Source organism: Triticum urartu, chromosome 5A (assembly GCF_056163025.1).
Source record: "Triticum urartu cultivar PI428250 chromosome 5A, HENAU_Tu73, whole genome shotgun sequence".
NCBI classification, from domain to species: domain Eukaryota; kingdom Viridiplantae; phylum Streptophyta; class Magnoliopsida; order Poales; family Poaceae; genus Triticum; species Triticum urartu.
Genome location: NC_141877.1, coordinates 629659805 through 629669411, shown reverse-complemented (window position 1 = coordinate 629669411; position 9607 = coordinate 629659805).

Here is a 9607-nt window from a genome sequence, read left to right as displayed (position 1 = left end):
GTGTTCTACTCGTGCATAGTAACTACGCATAGACCTAGCTCATGATGCCACTGTTGGGGAACGTTGCAGAAAACAAAAAAATTTCCTACGTTTCACCAAGATCAATCTATGGAGTCAACTAGCAATGAGAGGAGAGTGCATCTACATACCCTTGTAGATCGCAAGCGGAAGCGTTCAAGAGAACGGGGATGATGGAGTCGTACTCGCCGTGATCCAAATCACCGATGACCAAGTGCCGAACGGATGACACCTCCGCGTTCAACACACGTACAGAGCGGATGGCGTCTCCTCCTTCTTGATCCAGCAAGGGGGAAGGAGAGGTTGATGAAGATCCAGTAGCACGACGGCGTGGTGGTGGATGCAGCAGTGATCGCAGCAGGGCTTCGCCGAGCTTCTGCGAGAGGGAGAGGTGTAGCAGGGGAGAGGGAGGCGCCAAGACTTGAGGTGCGGCTGCCCTCCCTCCCCCCTTTATATAGGCCCCTTGGGGGGGTGCCGGCCCTAGGAGATGGGATCTCCTTGGGGGGCGGCGGCCAAGGGGGGTGGAGTGCCCCCCAAGGCAAGTGGAGGCGCCCCCCTAGGGTTTCCAACCCTAGGCGCAGGGGGGCCCAAGGGGGGGGCGCACCAGCCCACTATGGGCTGGTTCCCCTCCCCACTTCAGCCCATGGGGCCCTCCGGGATGGGTGGCCCCACCTGGTGGACCCCCGAGACCCATCCGGTGGTCCCGGTACAATATGGGTGACTCCGAATCCTTCCCGATGGCCGAAACTGCACTTCCTATATATCTTCACCTCCGGACCATTTCGGAACTCCTCGTGACGTCCGAGATCTCATCCGAGACTCCGAACAACTTTCGGATTACTGCATACTCATATCTCTATAACCCTAGCGTCACCGAACCTTAAGTGTGTAGACCCTACGGGTTCGGGAGACACGTAGACATGATCGGGACGACTCTCCGTCCAATAACCAACAGCGGGATCTGGATACCCATGTTGGCTCCCACATACTCCTCGATGATCTCATCGGATGAACCACGATGTCGAGGACTTAATCAATCCCGTATTCAATTCCCTTTGTCAATCGGTACATTACTTGCCCGAGACTCGATCGTCGGTATCCCAATACCTCGTTCAGTCTCGTTACCGGCAAGTCACTTTACTCCTAACATAATGCATGATCCCGTGATCAACCACTTGATCACATTGAGCTCATTATGATGATGCATTACCGAGTGAGCCCAGAGATAACTCTCCGTCATACGGAGTGACAAATCCCAGTCTCGATTCGTGCCAACCCAACAGACACTTTCGGAGACCTGTAATGTACCTTTATAGTCACCCAGTTACGCTATGACGTTTGGCACACCCAAAGCACTCCTACGGTATCCGGGAGTTGCACAATCTCATGGTCTAAGGAAATGATACTTGACATTCAGAAAAGCTTCAGCAAACGAACTACACGATCTTTGTGCGATGCTTAGGTTTGGGTCTTGTCCATCACATCATTCTCCTAATGATGTGATCCCGTTATCAATGACATCACCATGTCCATAGCCAGGAAACCATGACTATCTGTTGATCAACGAGCTAGTCAACTAGAGGCTCACTAGGGACACATTGTGGTCTATGTATTCACACATGTATTACGATTTCTGGATAATACAATTATAGCATGAATAATAGACAATTATCATGAACAAGGAAATATAATAATCATTTTATTATTGCCTCTAGGGCATATTTCCAACATCCTGGTCACCAGGGAGGATATAATCAGCAACACAGCCAAGGGAATCAACAACAGCAACAATCCAGCTATCAGAGCAACCCGAAGCAGTTGAGTAGCGGACAGTATCATGTCTTTACTACCAGTTTATGTAAGAGAGACCAGAAACTCCACAAGAGGGCCGTCAATGCCGTTGAACCGGCAATTTCACGTTATCTACGTTGGTCGGAGCAGCCTATTGTGTGGAGCAGAGAGGATCACCCGCCCCAGGTTGATAATCCGGGTCACTTGGCTTTGGTAGTGGCACCTCAGGTTGGTGGGTACAAGTTTACTAAGGTACTCATGGATGGAGGCAGCAGCATCAACATCCTTTACTATGAGGCGTTCCGCCGGATGGGATTGACGGATAAAAATCTTAAACCATCCAACACAGTTTTTCATGGTGTAGTACCTGGTAAGTCGGCATACCCAGTTGGTAAGATCGAGCTGGAGGTAGCCTTTGGGGATGAGTATGACTCCAGGGCAGAAAAATTAACCTTTGAAGTGGTTAAGATCAAAAGCCCATATCATGCTCTGTTTGGGCGGCCGGCTTATGCCAAGTTCATGGCTCGGTCATGTTACGTGTATTTGCAGCTCAAGATGCCGGGTCACAAGGGCACCATTACAGTCCATGGAAGCCGGAAGATCGCCTTGGAATGTGAAGAGGGGGATGCTGGCTATGCTGAATCTGTTTGTGCAACAGAGGAGTTGAAACTCTACAAGGATCATGTTGACCCGGCGGACATGACGTCATTAAAGAAACCAACAATAGAGCATGAGCCGGAGTTAAAGTTCAAATCAGCTGATGACACTAAGATGGTTGACTTTGTGCCTGGCGATTCATCCAAACAGTTCATCATCAGCGCAAACTTGGATCCGAAATAGGAAAGCGCGCTCATCGAGTTCATCCGTGAGAATCGGGATATCTTTGCATGGAAACCTTCAGACATGCCGGGTGTCCTGAGGGAACTCGCTGAGCACACTCTTAATATCGATCCAAAGTTCAAACCTGTCAGACAGTTTCTTCGGTGGTTCAATGAAGAAAGGCGCAAGGCCATTGGAGAAGAGGTGGCCCGGCTCTTGGCGGACGGGTTCATTGTGGAGGTCTTTCACCCGGAATGGTTAGCTAACCCGATGCTCATGCTAAAAAAGAATGGCACCTGGCGTATGTGTGTGGATTACACAGATTTAAATAAGGCCTGTCCGGCTGATCCTTTTGCTCTTCCCCGTATTGATCAGATCATTGATGCTACGGCGGGTTGCGCACGGTTGAGTTTCTTAGATGCTTACTCCGGGTATCATCAGATTAAGATGGCAGTCAAGGATCAAGAGAAGACATCGTTTATAACTCCTTTTGGGGCTTTCTGCTATGTGTCTATGCCTTTTGGGCTCAAGAGTGCTCAGGCGACTTACCAACGGTGTGTGCAGAATTGTCTTCATGATAAAATTGGGCGCAATGTTCATGCCTATGTGGATGATATAGTGGTGAAGTCCAGGGAAGAGGAAACCTTGGTCACGGACTTGAAAGAGACTTTTGATAATCTTTGGGTTTACAAGATGATGCTTAACCCGGCCAAGTGTGTTTTTGGAGTGCCAGCCGGCAAGCTTTTGGGTTTTCTGGTGTCTAATCAAGGTATTGAAGCTAACCCGGAGAAGATCAAGGCAATTACATCCCTGGCCAAACCAACCTGCGTCAATGATGTTCAACGACTGGCGGGTCGTGTGGCTGCTTTGAGCCGGTTCATAAGCCGGTTAGGGGAAAAGGCTATGCCTCTGTATCAGTTGATGAAGAAAACAGATGTGTTTGTTTGGAGCGATGCTGCGAACGCCGCTTTTGAGGATCTGAAGGCACAACTGGCTAAACAGCCGGTCCTAGCTGCTCTAATTGAGAAAGAGCCGCTATTGTTATACGTAGCTGCCAACTCACGGGCTGTTAGTGTGGCTATGGTGGTAGAGCGCAAAGAGGCTGGCAAAGAGCATCCGGTTCAGCGGCCGGTTTATTATGTCAGTGAAGTGTTAATTGAGTCTAAGCAACGATATCCACATTGGCAGAAGCTTGTTTATGGGGTGTTCATGTTAAGCCGGAAGCTTAAGCATTACTTTCAGGGACATCCAATCACTGTGGTTAGCTCTGTTCCTTTGGGAGACATTATTCAAAACAGAGAAGCTACAGGGCGAGTTGCCAAGTGGGCAATTGAGCTTGGGTCTCATGGGCTGAAGTATGTTCCACGCACTACGATTAAGTCTCAAGCCCTGGTTGACTTCATCAATGACTGGACAGAGATGCAGATGCCAGAAGAAAAGCCGGACAACACATATTGGACTATTCATTTTGATGGGTCCAGGCAATTGGAGGGCTCGGGGGCTGGAGTTGTATTAACTTCCCCACAAGGTGATGAATTTTGTTATGTGTTACGATTGATGTTTCCGTGCACTAACAACGCAGCAGAGTATGAAGCATTGCTCCATGGTCTCGAGTGGCAAAGGAGATGAGCTTGAGCCGGGTCAGATGTCTTGGTGATTCAGATCTAGTGGCTCAGCAGGTGTCTGGCAAGTGGGATTCCAAAGACCCTCTCATGGCGGCTTATCGCCGAGAGGTCGATGCTGTTGCAGGATATTTTAAAGGTTATCAGGTGGAACACATTGACCATCAAAAAAACGAAGCAGCTGATGCTTTGAGCCGGCTGGGGTCTCAACGTAAGCCGGTACCACCCAACACCTTTTTAGATGTTTTGCATAACCCCTCTGTCAAGTTGCCCACAGAAGAGGATTTAGCTATTCCTGACCCCGAGGCGCAGTTGGTGGCGGCTCTTCATGTCGTCCCAGATTGGACGGTGCCGTTCTTGGCTTATGTGACCCGAGGAGAATTGCCAGCAGATGAGACCCTGGCTCGACATATCACCCGGCGGTCTAAGTCCATGACGATTTCGGATGGAGAGTTATTTCATCGCAGTGTTACCGGAGCGTTTCAACGGTGTGTTTCCCCCGAAGAAGGTCAAGAAATCCTTCATGAGATCCATGAAGGCGATTGTGGTCATCACACCGGGTCAAAATCTTTAGTGGCCAAGGCGTTTCGTCACGGTTTTTACTAGTTGACGGCTCACGTTGATGCAGAAGATCAGGTCAGTAGATGTGATGGATGTCAGAAATTTGCACGACGAGCGCATGTGCCGGCTCAATAGCTCCGGATGATTCCAATCACTTGGCCGTTTGCAGTCTGGGGGCTTGACATGGTGGGACCTTTCAAAAGGTCTAAGGACAAGAAGACACATCTCCTGGTGGCTGTGGATAAGTTCACTAAATGGGTTGAGGCGGAACCTGTGAGTAAGTGTGATGCAGCCACGGCGGTTCAGTTCATGAAGAAAATAATCTTCCGTTTCAGTTTTCCACACAGTATTATCACAGACAATGGCACTAATCTATCCCAAGGGGCTATGGAAGAATTTTGTCATCGAGAGCACATCCGGCTTGATGTTTCTTCTGTAGCTCATCCTCAATCCAATGGTCAAGCTGAGAGAGCCAATCAGGAAATTCTGAAAGGGCTAAAACCCCAGCTTATAGTTCCTTTACAGCGAACACCGGGTTGTTGGGTAGAGGAGTTGCCTTCAGTGTTATGGAGCATCAATACTACACCCAACAGGTCTACGGGTTACACACCCTTCTTCATGGTTTATGGGGCAGAAGCAGTATTGCCCAGTGACATCCGTCATGACTCGCCTCGTGTGGCGGCTTATGTTGAAGCTAACAATGAAAAAGCCAGACAAGATGCGCTTGACTTGTTGGATGAAGAAAGAGACTTAGCAGCAGCACGATCAGCAATCTATCAACAGGGCCTGCGTCGTTATCACAGCCGCCGGGTTAAGACCAGGACTTTTCAGGAAGGCGACTTGGTGCTCCGGCTCATCCAAGATCTTTCAGATGCACACAAGTTATCCCCATCTTGGGAAGGACCCTTTGTGGTCAGTAAAAATTTAAACAACGGGTCTTACTACCTCATTGACGTTCGAGAGCATGCAGACTCACGTTAGTCAGAAGAGGAGACCCGCCGGCCGTGGAACATTGCTCAACTTCGGCCGTACTATACCTGAGCCACCGGCTCTCATCATGTACATATGTTCACATTGTATATACGATGATAAGCAATAAAGTAAGACCATCGGTCTCTTTTCTTTTCAAAGATTATGCATCTTTATTATTTTTTCACAAATGACTATTAAGGAGCTGATTATATTTGAATCAAGTTTAACCCTTTCTAGTCCGGCTTATGATCGTATTCGAATCTAGCTATAAATCTCATGGTCAATTGGGGGCTTCCTGTTCAAACATAGGTCGTATTCGAACCAAAAAGAACATAGCTGTCGTAACCCTCTTGATCGGCTCAAGGCCAAACTCACTTGGGGGCTTCTTGATCGTATCCAAATCATAGCTTAACCCCTTTTGAGCCGACTTGGATCGTATTCGAAACAGGGTTGTTAAAAACCTCTCAAGGTCATTTGGGGGCTTCCTATTCAAACATATGTCGTATTCAAACCAAAGAGAACATAGCTGTTGGTACCCTCTTGATCGACGCAACGCCAAAGCCACTGGGGGCTATATGGTCGTATTCGAACCTTAGCTTAACCCCTTTGGTCCGGTTTACTGATCGTATTCGAATCAGAAACCCCCAATCTTTTAAATACAGAGTTAAAATTATGTTTGTTATCTATTGCTTGCCTTTGAGTTTTTTGTTGTTTCAATATTACAAATGAGATGGCCTGGTTTTTCTCCGCCGGCTAAATTATTGGACAACACAGCCGCCCGGGTTATCCAAGCCGGTGTTCTAAGGATCCGAAGGTACGAGCTACTGAGATATGATGATTATTGAATATTCAAGGAGTATTAACTTTTATACATATTGAATTATCAAATTCATCACCCGGGTTATTTGAACCGGCGATCTAAGAATCAACAAGGACAAGGTATGATTCTGACTTATACGCGCTTACCGACTGCGTTAACTTAAGAGTAAGTATTAAACCTTATCCTTTATTTATATCTGTCTCTATTTTTTGAGGTGGAGATATGGGCTGTAAATTAGGTGTTTAAACCCAGTTGGTTCTAAACCGCCTTGCCAGGTTTTTCCTTGTGTTCACAGGACCAGAGTTTAAACATTACAGAGACAAGCATTAAACGATGCTTAAGACATCATTAAACATTGGCATCCGGAAGCACAGATTCACATAGAAGTGGTTTTTGCACGATGGCATAAGCAAAAACGCGGTGTTTTAAACAGTTAAGCTATTACACGGCTTTATAAGCCCATGAAGATGATCATTGTCCTTCCCTCACCGGTTCACCATCTTGAGTCTGCTGGAAATTGGATTTGGACCAAAGCCATTCATGGCTACAAATTCGGCTTCATTGTCAATCAGGCCGACCAGGTCAATTTCCGGGGCAAAGGTATCTTCTCTCACAGGTGGGATCAGATCAGCAACTTTGTATGAAGGAGTGGCCATCTTCTTATTTGCACTATCAATACCCGGCTGGTATTTGTCCACATTGGTATCATTTCCAAGGCTAGTCGCCTGAGGCCGGACTTCACGGACGCAGGCTATAAAGTCATCTTGATCAAAAGGAGACCCGTCCTCCTTCACGGTAGGATAGCCCCTTGCAACGTCCGCTGGGTCTAGGTCTGGCACCCAAGATTTGGAGCGGCTTAGGGCAGTCAGTGCACCGGCTCGCGCACAGGAGCGTTTTACCTCTTGGAATCTAGTAGGAAGGATGGATAGCTTCTTCAGGACATCGTTAAGCCGGTTGGATCCTTGATTTACCAGAGAGATAGCGGCCAGAGCCCATTGTGTACCAATGTACAATTGTCGAACCAAGGTGTATACTGCCTTCAGTTTAATCAACGGGTCTTGGCTTAGATTTTTGCTTCACGGACCTGTATATATTTTTAACAGAGTCAGTTGGCGGATCATATTCCGGTTTGACAAAAATTATATTCAAGATCAATTTAGACGGCTTACCAAAAATCGCAGCAATCATCTGAGATACCCGGCCCTTCAAATTGTTCAGCTCTGTTGAAATTTCTTTTAGAGTTGTTTTGGCTGTTTCATCTCGGCGGGTCAGGAGTGTTTTCTCATTCTCCCAAGTTTTCTCTTTGGCAGCAAAGCTGGTCTTCAAAGTCTCCGTTTCAGAAAGGCTCATTTGCAATTTGGAGGTGGAAGATTTGATTTCTGACTCCTGGCTTGCTAGCCGGGTCTTCGCGTCAGTCAATTGGGAGTTCAGTTCAGATAATGCATTCTGTGAAATATTCAGATAAGTTAAGATTTGGTTTTAAATTCCAGTATACATATTCAAAATTCAAAGTCCCAAGTACTTTACGAATAAACCACTTGGCACTTGGGGGCTAATGTATGCCAAATCAAAATTTTGTGACTCTACCAGCATATTAGAAGTCCCAAGTCCTTTACAAAGTAACAACATTTGGCACTTGGGGGCTAATGTACGCAGTTCAGCAAGGTTATCAAAGATAAACCGGAATGTTAAGTATTTTACAGATAGTGTTCAATTCTGAAGTACCGATTCATTAATGATTAAATAAACCGATCCTTGGGGACTATGGGTGAAGTCTTATTCTACCAATATCAGGCAAAGATTCAGAAGTAAAGGTATCGATCTATATTTTAAGTCTACAGGTTATTCTGTTTCTCTCATAATCTACAGACTTGGGGGCTGAAGGAATATTGGTAAACCGGAAACTACATACCTCATACTTCAATTGAAGCTGCTTGACCATCTCAATCTCAGAATCACGATTGGAGTGTACATGACTGAGATAGCCGGATAAGATATCACTGGCATTAAGACGGTCATAGTTGGCAACATCAAGACGAACCTTCTGCCTCTCCAAAGTTTCTTGCTTAGCTGTGCACCGTGACAATACCGTCGGGTTCCCCAGCTCAACATAGCGGCTCCCAGTAATTTGAACATCTTGAACACAGGGAGACGGTGGGCCGGTTGAGCTTGATGGACCAGCTGCAGAAGGGTTAATAGTGTTCTTGACAAGGGATGGCTCTGGAGAATTTGCTTCATGAACAATAGGCGGGTCTTCTGGGGCGACAATTAATGGAGAAGGTGGCCTAGACGGCTCATATGCCAGTACTGGCGGGTCTTCCACTGGTTTTGTTGCCTTCGCTTTTTTGGACTTAGCTTGACCGCTAAAGAAAAATATTGCAGGATAGTCAGCATTAAGATAATAATTGATCAAACTCGGAAGAAAAGATGATTTTTAATTACCCAGGAGCAGTCTTGAAAGCCAGAAATTGTGTTTGTCATGAGTCGCCCGAGGAACGAGACACCTCCTGAAAAGGTAAATGAAAGTAGTTAAAGGAAATACAAGGAGCAGGATTCATTAAAACAAAGGTAAGGACAGTAATAAGTAAACCTCGTTCGGACGTTTCCGAGGGGTCTGTTCAGGGACGACAGCTAGCTCATCTTCAATCTCAACTTCATGACGGCTTTAATGCTACTGCTTTTTCAAATGAAAGTTGGGATCCAAGTGAGCTAAGGGGTTAGAAAACCTTACTTTACGGATCACTCGTCGAACTTTGTGTCTTGGTAAGGGCTCTGAGTCGGAGGAAATGATAGTTACCTCTGCTTCCCCGGCTTGACTAGCCCCAGTGTCATCCTGGTAAGGATCAGTATCAATAAGATTGTTAAAAAGTTGACCAAGGGAATCAAGGGCTACCTCCGATTCAGACGAGTCATCAAGCTTCATTAAATGCTCAACAATAGTTTTCTTCTTCTTCTTTGATTTCCTGGTCATCTTCTTGGTGTTCATAGCGGCGGCTTTCGCCTT